General features: G+C 33.9%; 1 pseudogene; it reads right to left on the minus strand.

Moving 5' to 3' along the window:
- Positions 1–7,938: 7,938 nt before the first annotated feature.
- LOC122210082 lies at positions 7,939–8,711 on the minus strand (annotated as a pseudogene).
- Positions 8,712–14,320: the final 5,609 nt, after the last annotated feature.

Below are 14,320 nucleotides of genomic sequence, written 5' to 3' on the forward strand. Positions count from 1 at the left end.
TAACAGTCTACTCAAAGCAGAGCTTGCTTTTTATGCTGAATCTTTTCTTGTCTTTTATTTGAGGATTAGAATTTACAAATAATTGTTTGATTTAAAACTTTTTAACAATTCTATTATATAGGTAGGACACATTATTATTATCACTTTATAGACCAGAAACCTGAAACTTGAAAAGCTGCATTTACTCAGCAAGTAAATTGCAGAGCTAAAATTCAAATCCAAGTTGTCAGAATCCAGATATAGTCCACTATGCTCAACTGTCTTCACAGAGATGGGAGATATGCTGTGTGTCAAATGCCATCCTATAATGTGTAACACCTGCAATTGCAGAATGACATTCTGCCCTTAACAGAGTAGATTCCTCTTACTGATTTTAGGTACCTCATCAAAGCCATCATTCCTCTCAACAAAAATGCATGTTACTGGGGAATTATGTGGAAACACACACTTCACATTTTTTTTTTTTACAAATAGATCCAGGGTTTTAGAGATGTCCTGAACCACAGAGCTATATTAAAGGAACATCTGCCCTCTGCATACTGATTCGGTACTCTAAAGCAGCTTTTATAAAAGAGGTTTTACTGTGTGTATTTCAGTGTTAGTATATATATTTCTTTTGATTTCAAAATCCTTTATCCAAGGCGTATGTTCTTATTAAAAATATTAAATATGCATAAAGGGGATTGAACCTACATGGTAAAGGATAAATTTAATTGAAACACTCAAAAGTTCTCTTTTCCTGGAAGTTGTATTAACAAATTATGGTTTCTTATGTTTACAGTAATGAATTGAACTTTTAAATAATAATACCTGTATATTTGAATTGAATTATATATATAATCTATATATTATAAATCTGTGTATATGTATGTGCAAATATATATTTAATTGCTTCTTCAAATTACTTAAGCAGATTTGAGCAAACACTTCTTGTGCAGACACTTAACAAAGTATTAAAGCATTTTTTTTAATGTCTATTTATTTTTGAGAGAGAAAGAGAGCACAAGCAGGGGAGGGGCAGAGAGAGAGAGGGAGGCACAGAGCCCAAAGTGAGGCTCGAACTTGGGAATGGTGAGATCATGACCTGAGCCAAAGTCGGGCGCTTAACTGACTGAGCCACCCAGGTGCCCCTAACAAAGTATTTTTAATAATTAAAAAATTTTGTCTGCATGACCATTTTAGTCAATTGAGGTGATTGACTAGTAACTGATCAATATCAATAACCTGTATGAACATTGTCAAGGTTGGTAGTGGAGGTAGAAGCTCCACCTCAGTGGTTCTTAACCTTGGCTGCCCTCTGAATCACCTGAGGGACCTTTAAAAAAATGCTTCATGCTGTGGCTTTAGTTTTAGGAATTTTGATTTGACTACATGGAGCATGGCCTGAACAATGGGATTTTTTTTAAAGCTTCTCAAGTGGTTCTAGTTTGTATCTAAAGTTAGCATTCACTGCCATACTGCATTTGTTTCCCCCCAAATGGGATAATTCTCAAACAGCACAGGAAAGAGCATATTCATTATAATCTGTCAAACCAGGACAAATTGAGATTATTTTTGAGGAGAGGAGCTCTATTTAACTAGAGTATAGGGGACCAAAGTGGTAAATTCAGCCCACTCTTATAAATCAATCTTTTTTTCTTCTTATAAATTACATACACCAGATAAAATCTGAATTGATAAACATGCAGCTATATGCTGCTTACATAGTCTGTGTAATTAACCTTTCTGCCTTGCATGATAAATTATAATCCATGATTGCATTTAATCAGAATTATGGAATGCAGTTTGTTTAAGTCTTACCTGAACCGTGTGATGTACCCCTTATTCTTAACATGTCAAAAATGTACACCGGGTTATTTTTTGAATCATCGTTTAATAAAACCAGTCAAAAGTTAAAAAAAAACACTCAAGGCTGAATTCCTGTCATCAGAGGAACTTTCAGTTTTTTGAACCATATCTAGAGTGGTTTAGGGAATTGGAATAGTAATAGAGGCAAGAGAAGGAAAGAGTTTTAGAGAAGCCCATGGACTATGGATCCAGTTTAAATTTTTATTTTTATTTTTTAATTTTTTTTTTCAACGTTTTTAATTTATTTTTGGGACAGAGAGAGACAGAGCATGAACGGGGGAAGGGGCAGAGAGAGAGGGAGGCACAGAATCAGAAACAGGCTCCAGGCTCTGAGCCATCAGCCCAGAGCCTGACGCGGGGCTCGAACTCACGGACCGCAAGATCGTGACCTGGCTGAAGTCGGACGCTTAACCGACTGCGCCACCCAGGCGCCCCATCCAGTTTAAATTTTTAAAAAAATTTTTTAATGTTTATTTTTTATTTTTGAGACAGAGGGAGACAGAGTGCGAGTGGAGAGGGCTAGAGAGAGAGGGAGGCACAGAATCTGAAGCAGGGTCCAGGCTCTGAGCTGTCAGCACAGAGCCTGACATGGGGCTCAAACTCATGAACCATGAGATCATGACCTGAGCTGACATTAGCACTTAACAGACTGAGCTACCCAGACACCCCTCCAGTTTAATTTTTTAACTCTTATTTATACTGATGGCTTTCCTGGAAACTCTTCTTCCTGCACCCCCATTTCAAGAAATGTAAAGTTAGCAATTGAAGATATATGCAGTTACTTGAGGAGGGAGAGAGTAGATTTAGAAGGATGATTTCAGGGCTGACTCCTGTTAGATGATGTTGTGCCTTTCTCTCCACTCCTGCATTTAGCCTGTGCAATAACTAGCAGAACTGTACCTGGAAGGACTGGGAGCAAACAGTTATCTCTGGAGAGGTTTTAGATTTTAAATGCAGATGATTAGATCAAAAATGGGGTGAATATGAGAAAATGCAAATACATTTTTATCATTTACATATACCTCCAATTCTTTTTTTTCCCATCCCCATACTACCATATGATGCTGTTTTTTTTTTTTTTGTTTGTTTGTTTGTTTGTTTGTTTGTTTTGAGTATAGTTGACAATGTTCCATTAGCTTCAGGTGTATAACTTAGTGATTTGGCAAGTTTATACATTTTACTATGTTCACCACAAGTATGCCTACCATCTGTCCCATTATATCATTATTATAGTATCATTGATTGACTCCTCATGCTTTGCTTTTTGTTTCCGTGACTCACTCATTCCATAAGTGGAGACCTGTGTCTCCCACTCCCCTTCACCCATATTGCTTAATCCCCTACCCTCTTTTCTGTCTGATAACCCTCAGTTTGTTCTCTGTATTTATACTTATGATTCTGGTTTTTGTTCATTTTTTTTTAAGTCTTTGGGGTTTTATTTATGAAAAAAAATTTTTTTGACTCTTTATTTATTTTGAGAGAGAGACAGAATGTGAGCAGGGGAGGAGCCGAGAGAGACAGAAACGCAGAATCAAAAGCAGGCTCCAGGTCCTGAGCTGTCAGCACAGAGCCTGACATGGGGTTCAAACCCATGAACCGTGAGATCATGACCTGAGCCAAAGTCAGACGTTTAACCGACTGAGCCACCCAAGCGCCCCTGTTCATTCATTTTTTTAAGATTCCATTTATGAGTGGAATCATACGGTATTTGTCTTTCTCTGGCTGACTTACTTCACTTAGCATAATACCAAATAGGTTCACCCATGTTATCTCAGATGGGACAGTCTCATCTTTTTTTATGGCTGTGTAATATTTCCTTATAACTACAATGCTAATGTAATCATTAAATCTTTTTCTTAAAAGTTGGTATTTCATTTTTAGAATGTTGGGCAACAGATATCCTTACCTCCCCCAAATGATGGTATAAATTCAGGGTTATAAAACCGATAGAAATGATTAAAAGATAATTAACGTATCAAAGGCTATAAAATCATCAGTGTTAATAATCATGGAAATGTGTCAACATTCTGCCCTGTTAATAACTATGCTTAATAATAATGAGAATATTTTTTGAGTACTTAAAGGGCTAAGCACATTTTTAATTTACATGGATTAATTTATTTAGACCTCATTACAGCCCTAAGAGGTACTTCTTGTCATCTCCCATTTTACAAATGTGCAAATTGAGACTAGTAAGGGAAATAATCTGCCCTAACTCAAGGTCAGGATATGAACTTGGACATTTTGTTTCCAGCATCTACATTGTTAACTCCTATACAGTATAATCTATATACCAAGTGGTTTGAATCATTTGGGGAAAAAATGCAAGGATTTGAATTTCTGAGAAGAATTGCCCTGTATGACAGCAAGGTAAGTGGAAGAAGCCCTGAAAAATCTTATTCATATTTTCTATTTAAGAGAACATGAAGAATCTGGCTTACCAGGAAAAAAATATGAAAAATGTTCCTCACTTGTTTCGATAAGCAGGACTAAAGATTGGGACTGGGATGCTACCCAACCTTGCAACAGATGAAACAGGAAGACACAATCTCCTAGGAATAATTGTATTAGCCAATTATTAGGACTGGCAGCAGTAAACAGAGGAATCTGAGCAGAGGAAAATAATTGCACGTCAAACAAAAGTGGTGACCAGTGAACTGACCCTTGATGTAGGAGTTTAAACAAAATAAGACAGAAGAACAGAGACAGAGTTCCCCAGCATAGACTTGGAATCTTCCTTATTCCTTTAGTAGTAAATGTGTAACATCAGCAGATATTCCAGAAAAGGCATGAAACACCACTCAGGTAACTGAACTGAATTGAAGAAAATTCACTTCCATTATATTTTAGTTTTGTCTTCATTTTTATTCTGGTTAAAAAAAATTCTGTTGAAGTATGACAAACATGTAGGAAATTACATAAATCAAAAGAACAAAACAATCAAGAAATGACCACAAAGTGAAAAATTTCACGTAACCATTGCATGGATCAAGGGATAAAACATTTGTAGTGCCAAGATGTTTTCCTTAGACTCTCTTTTGACTTCTAACACCATGTATTGGTTTTGCAGATTTTTGTATTTTATATAAATGGAACACGATGCATATATCCTCTTGTTACTTGCATCGTGTACTCATGAAGTTCATTCCTGTTGTTACTTGTAGCAGTAATTCATTCATTGTCATTGTTATATATTGGTTGTGGTAGATTGCTGCAGTGATAGCTCCCAGTAAATCATGCTTGTCTGTGTATATGCCCTCTGTAATGTGCTGTTGGCTTCTTCTGTCAAAAGATGGAGGCTGTTTTTTCACTGTTTTGAGTCTGGGCTGACTTTATAAATTCTTTGACTTAGATTTTGGTGGAAATGATATTATGCATCTTCTAGTGCTTCTTATCCCTGAGTACTTGCAGTTTCCTCTCTTGCCTTCTTATGTCCTTTTATTATCATGCTCTGAAGAAGCCTAAAGTAGCCTACTAAAGATGAAAGGCTCTGTAGGATGACAGAAGAGTAATATTGAGCCCAGTGATAGCCAGAACCATGTTCCAGAGACCATCTTGCATCTGCATATCTAGGGGAAACATCAGATGACCATAACCACATGAGTGAATCCAGACAGACTGGTAGAAGAAACCCCTAGCCAACCTACAGTTTCTGAAAATAATGTGTTGTAGTTTTAAGTCATTGAGTTTTAGTTTAATTTGTTATGAAGCAACAGATAACTGAGATAGCACAGGTGAAAACATTGCTATTTATTTGTCCATTCTATAATGGACATTTGGATTATTTCCAGGTTTTGGCTATTCCAAGTATTTCCACTATGATATGTTTTAGGAAACACATGTATGTATTTCTGTTGAATATATATCTAGAAGTACACTTGCTAGTTTGAGTATTAATAGATATTGGATAGAGGTTTCCAAAGTGGCTGTATCAATTTTACTCCTATCAGCAATGTAAGAGAGTTCCAGTTGCTCCATATCCTCATTAATCCTTGGCACTGTCTCTTATTTTCACTTTAGTCATTCTGGTATGTAGTTTGTAGTATCTCACAGTAGATTTAATTTGAATTCTCTAATGACTAAAGAATTTGATCTTTTTCATATGTTTATTGGCCCTTGGGATATCTTTTTAAAAATAAAGTATTTGGTTAAAGTCTGTTACCCATATTATTATTAGATTGTCTTTCTTTTTCTTACTAGTTTTTAGAATTTCTTTATGTATTCTGGTTACAAGCCTTTTATCAGTTTCATGTGTTAGGAACATCACTTCCCACATTGTGGCTTGTCTTTTTATTCCTGTAATGGTATCTTTTGAATGTTTGGATCATACCACCACTTAGGCCAACTGAGGTGTTAGCTGAGGGTGAGGGGAATTTAGAATGGATTTTGGAGAAGGGAGAACATATGTGACAATATGGTCCTAAGATCAACTGAGTGATGGGACTGTGGTTCATGCCACTGACCTCCCTCTTTTGGGTTTCTCCTTAGGAAGGGAGGCCTGTGGGAATAGCATAAAAGTTGGACTATGGCAGCAGTGAGATGTGCCTCACAAACCTCCAACCACACAGGGAGTGTAATGATCTGTAGCACCGTTTTATTGTTTATTGGCCATTTATGTATTTTCCTTTGTGTAGTGTCTATACAGTTCTTTTGCTCATTTAAAACTTGGGTGTCTTTTTTTAATGATGTACACTAGTTGTTTATATATTGTGAATATGAATTCTTTGTTGTATCAATACATAGACACTATTTTTCTCTCAGTCTGTGGTTCTTAATGGTATTTTTTTTGTGGGAAAATGATTTTCATTTTAACGAAGTCCAACTTAACTTTTTCTTTTTATGTTTAATGCTTTTTGTATCCTTCTCAATGAATTATAATGCATCACAAGTTCTTGAAAATATTCTCATAAAGGCTTTAGAGTAGACTGCATGTTAAAGCAATGTACACCATATCTTCACAAATTAACTTTTGTATATAACATTAGATTAAGTATAAATGTTCTCTCAGATATGTAGTTGTTTCAGAATAATTTATTGAAAAAGCCACCCCCCAACCACTGAATTGTATTGGTCAAAAGGAATTGATCATATGTATTATGTGGTATTTTTATCTCTCTTTTTCCTTGATCTGTATATTTTCTTTTGCATCAATACCAAACTGTCCTATTTACTGTAGCTTTATAGTAAATCTTAAATGTGATGCTATAAATCCTCTTTGTTCTTCAAAATTTTCTTAGATTCTCTAGATCCCTTATATTACCATGTGATTTTCAGAATCAGCTTTTCAAGTTCCATAAAAAAGTATACTAGGAATTTTATTGGGATTTCGTTGAATCTTTTTTTCTTTTAAAATATGTTTATTATGTACTTTACATTGAGCACTTCAGAAAAGAAAATAATTACAATGATTTCAAAATACAATTCCTGGATTCAATAAATATTTTTTATGATTACATCCAATCAATATCTAGAATTGTATGTAGACCCTAAGACAATTAACAAGTAAAATAGCTATATTAATCTCAGGGATGAGAAACATGCATGATCACTTAAGTCACTTTATCACCCTGTTTTTTAGAAAAACATGATTCACATTTGTTTCAAGTACGTGTACATCCATTGTAAGAGTTAAATTAGACTGCTGATGTTAACACCTTAAAACTATGATCTTTGTTATCTTAAAAGAAAATTCAGTTCAGTACAAAGAAATTCAAGAAGAAAATTTGAGGACCCTTGATCAGAAGCTTTTGATGATTGTTGTACTACTCTGGTGTACATAAAAGTTTAAGTTAGACTAATAAAGAAGAGTGTTTCCTCTTCCCATTAAAGATACAATCCAAGAAATAGGTAAACTAGCATTCCATAAACTAGCTAGCCCTCCAGAAGTTACTAAGAAAAGACTCTTGATGTATATGAGTACATTTAAAAGCCTTAGCCACTGTTACAAAAACAAAACATTTAGCATATTATTTATGAGTACAAGCATAATTGCTTTCTGTCTTCTATAAATAACCATCTTTCAAATGCTAAAAGTGAGTTCCAACTGTGGTTCTTTTCTGATGTGAGAAGCTACAGGTATGCATGGGATGATTACTGATTTACTTTCTCAAAGTATTCTTTGGAAGCAATTGGGTTTGGCTTGATTGTAGGAGAATCCAGTGTCTAGTTTTCAGGGCAGATTTCTTCATTGGGTTTCCACAAACTGAAATGGCTTTACCAAGTGGAGGGTCTCCTCTGTATTTTGGCCCACTGAGAAATCACTGATGCTCAGATACTTGACGACTTTACTGGGGTCAGTTATGAAGAGATAGATGTCTTAAAGCAACACCAGGGACTTCTAACAGTACACTGTAGTCTCAGGATATCTGTTTAGTCAAATCTGACAAGAGTGTGATGTTCATGTTGCCCAAACTGCCATTCTTCCTTGGTGTGTTTATCCAGGCAAGATAGGTGAAGTGGGAATCTTGAAACTGCAGCAACTTCACAGTTTATATCATGAAATTCGTTGGCTTTGTCACTAACAGCATCAATTTCTTAGGACAAACAAAAGTGAAATCCGAAGGATAGAAGAACAGCGCCAATATTTCCCCTTAAAGTCATCAAGCCTTAGGTCTTGGAACTCTCTGTTTACAACTGCAATACCCTTTAAATAGGGTGTGTGCTACGTGCTGGCAAGGGCATAGTATGAGGAATTGGTGCCAAGAGCAAACTTTACTTGACAGAACCAAATCATAACACATTTGTCAAGCTGTCCTTCAGGAAACAGCAGGTCTAAAGCTGCAGAGGCATAGATGCCCCCAAGGAATAGCACTCACATGTTGGGTAATCCAAGCCTGGAGAAACCTTCCCACTTTGGCTGCCATCTTCAGTGCACACTGGATTTGTGAGGCAGACTGGGATTTCATTGATAAATTTGGGGGAGAATTGACCTCTGAACAATTGAATACTTAAGTACATTTACATGATAATTGTTTACTCCGGTCTTAGAGGTAACATTGACACAGCAGAAACACAACTCAAGGTTACTGAGGACAGGGTGAAAAGAATTACCATTGATAAAGAAGTGGTTGTCACCTGAAAGAAGATGATACATATGAAAATTAGAAAACAAACACAAATACAGTATGTAGCAAATGAAATACTTAAGTAGAGAATGGAGCTAGTGGTAATAGAATCAACATTCAAATTCATAGTTCAGTATTTACTAAATTAAAGCAAATCAGTAAGGCTAATTATGTTTTAGGAAAAACTAACAGAGGATAACCACATTAAGATAAGATTTAGGGAAGTTACTGAATTTCAAAGACAAGGAATAGTATATAAGATTTCTGGTCAATACGGTATGCTAAACTGATGTAGAAAATCATACTCCTATCTGAAACACATGTTGATGAATTTAACAATAAACTTTCAAAAATACATGTCAATTCTTGAAAGTATGTGGAAAGGCCCTAAGAACTAGAAATAAAGAAATATTGTAAAGCCATAGTTGCAAGTGAGGGAGGCTGAAGCTGAATGGTTTTAGAACTGGACATGTGGTACTGCTGCTAAGGTTCCAAGATCTAGACTCAAATCAGAGATGAAATCTAAGTCTGTGCCTTGGAGGGAGCTTTCTACATAAAGCTTAGAACCATCAAATGTTGTCTAGTCCTTGAAATAGAGGCTAGAAAAACTACTCACAGACTGGGAGGTGCCCTAGCAATCTGAGTCATTCTAAAAATAAACATAGTAAATTCACATATGTAAAAGAGACTCATATTAGTCAAAAAACACAATGTAGATATATTTCATTTATAAATAGACACAAAACATTGTATCATGACCCAGAAAGGTAAAATATATTTCTGGAAAAATGTACCATAAAATATTAGTCAAGTAAATGCTTATTGATTAATAAACAAAAAATATTTAACATGCAAAGGATTTAATAGGAATGAAAAGGGATGCAATATAGATATAAAAGGAATATTCCACCAAGAAGCAATAAAATTAAAACTTTTATAACATTACCTCAAAACATTTAAAGCATATTTAAATATTAAATAAAGAGTGAAGGTGATCAAAAGGTACATACTTCTAATCATTAGATAAATAAGTCCTGGGGATGTAATATACAGCAAGGTGACTATAATTTACAATACTGTATTCTATATTTGAAAGTTGCTAAGAGGGTAGGTCTTAAAAGTTCTTATCACAAGAAAAAAATTTTGTAGAAATAATATTTAAAGCAAAAATGGACACAGTTGTAATGAAAATTTGACTAACCTATAGTTACAGCAGGAAATATGCATATGCCTTTTTTAGTAACTAATAAATAGACAAAATGTTTTCAAGGATACAGGTTTGAACAGTTCAGTTACCACGTTTTATCTAATAGATATGAGATATGTGTGAGACCTGATACATATAGTTCCTGACCATAACAAATAGAGAAGCCACATTCTTTTCAAGTACTGAAAGATTAATGTTTTCTATTATGTTAAAATGTTTCAAAAGTGATAGATTTTAAAAACAAAATGTTGTAGATACAAAGTATAGAACAAGACAATATATATTAATAAAAATCAGACAGTGCAAACTTAGTATACATATAAACATATGTAATAAAATGTAGAAACCCAGATGAGCTGGTTGGTGGTTGTCTCTGAGAAGAGAGGTAGCAGAATGAGACCTCGGAGATGTATTAAGGGGACTTAAAGTCTGGAATGATTAGTTTATTAATAATAATTTAAAAAAGACCTAAAGCAAACATAGTAAAATTTTTTAGCATATTGTTAATCCTGGATTGCAGTTACATTGGTATTTGCTATACTGTAATTTTCTGTATGTTTGGATACATCATAATATTTAAAAGGAGTGACTATAATCTTCTAGAAGAATTGATTGGTAGATAAGAACTTGCTTTTGGGATGATATGTCTTAAGTCTTATCTTGATATATTCATATAAGCTTGATATTATGAACTCTGATAAAATGCAATGTCAAGAAGATCTTTATAAATTAGCAGCAGAGTTTTAACAAATTTCTTGGAATTTGCCTAAGAGAGTGCCTTAGAGTTACAACAGTTCAGGGGTATTTATTAAAATACTATAAAGTCTGCCTTCCCATCACTGACATTGGAACTGATCACTTTCAGTGGATTTCAATAAACCTCAAATATTACAGAGTTGTTCTAAGAATTAATGGCAGTAATGTATGCCAGGCATATGATATAAATCAACAACAAAATTATGCCATAAAGATGCAGTATCCAAGCAGAAGATAAACGTCAGTCAAAAGTATTAGGAAAAAAAAAATCAAGGTGGCTTCAGTATTTTCTTGGGAGCATTAGATACCAGTAGTCAACCAAGCAATACACAAAGAGTCCTATGGGTAAGCTATGTGAACCCAATATTTCATGTCAGCTATGTTTTCATTTATGTATGAAGGCAACCTAAAAATAAACTTAAATATGCAAGGGATCCTAAAATATATCATCTGTGTGTTCTTTCTAAGTAACTTACCTGAACAAGGAAAACTTCATCAAAAAAAGAATAACTCTGTTTTGTTTAATGTTCTGTGTATTGTGTTTATTTTGCCCAACATTGATATTGCTGTATTTGTTCTGTTTTTATTTGTGTAAATCTCATTTTCCTTTGCCTACCCTTTTATACTAAAGCTATAGATTACATTGTTTTATATCATCTTGGATATAGTATGTGATTGGAACTTATTTCTTTTACCTCTTTCAATTTAGGAGTCAATTTATTTTAGAACATGGTTTTTATCTCTCTTATCTTAACTTCTATGATACATATTTAGACTTAATTCTCTTGTATCAGTGTTTATTTATGTATGATCCTATTTTTGGTTTTCTTGCTGTGTTTTGTTTCCTTTCTGTTGATATATGATATCTCTTTCCTTTATGCCTCCTCCCAAGTCCTTCATCATATCTCAGTAACTTGAAAATATATACTGCAGCATATTTTTAGGTCTATTAGTAATTATCTCCATTAATTTAAATATTCTTATATTACAGCTTAAGAAATGAAATGGCATATATTGACCGCCCTCATATAAAAGATGAAGAATTAGCAAATGTCTATTTTTGTTCTTCTCACCATTTTGTTAGCATATAGTTAGTCTTTTTATCTTATATAGCTTTTGTTTAAATAATGATAACAATTGCATTCTTGTTTGTAGAGAGCTGTATTACATCAGTAATGTAAGCCCACAGAGCAAGAAGATTTAAAAAGTAGACAATGACTTGAACAGTTATATACTAATTAATAGAATATTCCATATTTAGTGCCTTTCAGACAGAAACCAACTAGTTTTGGGGCACCTGGATGTCTCAGTAGGTTATATCTGACTCTTAGTTTTGACCCAAGTCATGATCTCACTATTGGTGGGATTGAGACCTGTATTGGCTCCATGCTGTCTGTGTAGCCGCCTTGGGATTCATTCTCTCTCTCACTCTCTGTCTCTCTCTCCTTCTCTATTCCTCCCTGTTCTCTCTCTCTCTCAAAATCTAAATAAACTTAAAAAAACCCCAGAAACCAGCTATTTTATGGGCTATGAAACATTTACAAAAATGACCATACATTAGGTCGCAAAGAAAACCTTAATAAATACTTTAGAGTGGAAGGAATGCAATGATGTCTTTTGATCACAGTGTAATAAAAATTAGAAGTCCATAATAAAAAGAAAAGTCCATGACCAAAAAAGGAATAAACAGTGAAAAAATTTTTAAATATTGAAAAAGGAAATAACATTTACAAAAATAAATATATCAGACATTTAGAAAACTAAATATAAATTTTTAAAAACTTCTTAAGCAACTTGTAAGTAAAATAAATGTAAATTATGATATCTAGAAATTAATGATAAGAGCACTATTTATCATAACATATGAGATTTCTACAGTTATACTTGAAGTATTTATAACTTTTGACATCTTCAATATATAAAAAATGAGTGAAAACAATGAATTAAACATCCAATTTTAGAAGTTAAAAATGAACAAAATAAATCTTTTTTAAGTTTTTTAATGTTTATTTTTGAGAGAGAGAGAGAAAGAGAGAGAATGAGTGGGGGAGTGCCAGAGAGAGAGGGAGACACAGAATATGAAGCAGGCTCCAGGCTCCAAGTTCCAAGCACTAGCACAGAGCCCAAAGCGGGGCTTGAACTCTCGAACCATGAGATCATGATTTGAGCTAAAGTTGGTTGCCTAACCGACTGAACCACCCAGGTGCCCCAAGAGCAAAATAAATCTAAGGAAAGCAGTAGGAAAAAGTCAAGGATAAATGCAGAAATCAATGAATTAAAACTGAGGAAAGTAGGATAACATATGAAGTAAAAAGAGAAGGAGATTTTTTTATTAGGTAGAAAAAAAGGTAAGTTGATAAAATTAATATTAATACACTAGGCACAGATCTGGTTTAAAAAAATGGAATATGACAAATGAACAGTTCACCAGATTAATTACCGTTAGAGTTAAACAACAACCAAAAAAAACACCACAAATGTACATATGTAGAAACTGAGTAAGGAAAAATAACTACAGATAAAGAGGAAATGATAAGATTTATAAAATAAAATTTTCAATTGTATAATAATAACTGAAAATGTTAATAAAATATACAAAGATAAGGAAAAATAAAAATACCAAGATTGGTTCAAGAAAAGAAAGAAGTGACATATATAAATAATCATAGACAGTTGAGAACATTTTCTAAAACTATACCTTAGAAATAACAGACTGAGATGATTTTATAGGTGATTTATTTTAAATCTTCAAAGAAGAGATAACTCTGATAATTAATCTTTTGCAAGTATTGTGGAAGAAGAAAACCTTCTGATGTGTTTTTAAAAATCATCATAATATTGGTACTTATATTTGACTATGATAATCCAAAAAAAGAAAACTAGGCCTGGTTCTAATTTCACTTGGGAATATTAATGTGAAAAATCTTAAGGTGTTATCGAATAGAACACAGTAGTATATTGGAATATACACCATTACCAAGACCCTTTATGCTATTAATGCACGTGTGGCTCAATAATAGGCAGTCTACTACTGCAATACACTCTAATAAGAGGTGAAGGCATAATTAGTTTGATAGCCATCCAAAATAGCACTTGATAATATTCAAGGTCTACTTCTAATAAAAACTCTTAATAACCTAAGAATAGAAGAAAACTCCCTTAATAGACTAAGGAGCATCAGAAACCAGCAGGGCACATATATAACAGTGGACTCCAAGAAGTAATTTCTGTAAAATCAGGAAAAAGACTAGTTGGAATCTGGTTTACTACTAAGAAACACCCTAAATCCTCTGGTAATAATTAGGGTTAGAGGAAACATCAGTATGCATGTCTAAAGAAGGAACAAGGGTTCTACAGGAGCTAGTATCAAATGAACACTTCTGAGGTCAGTTTTTGAGAAGCAACTAGAAGAAAATTTGCCTGAACCCCTTACAAACAGTAGCAA

The sequence above is a fragment of the Panthera leo genome, chromosome A2 (genome assembly GCF_018350215.1).
Source record: "Panthera leo isolate Ple1 chromosome A2, P.leo_Ple1_pat1.1, whole genome shotgun sequence".
NCBI lineage: Eukaryota > Metazoa > Chordata > Mammalia > Carnivora > Felidae > Panthera > Panthera leo.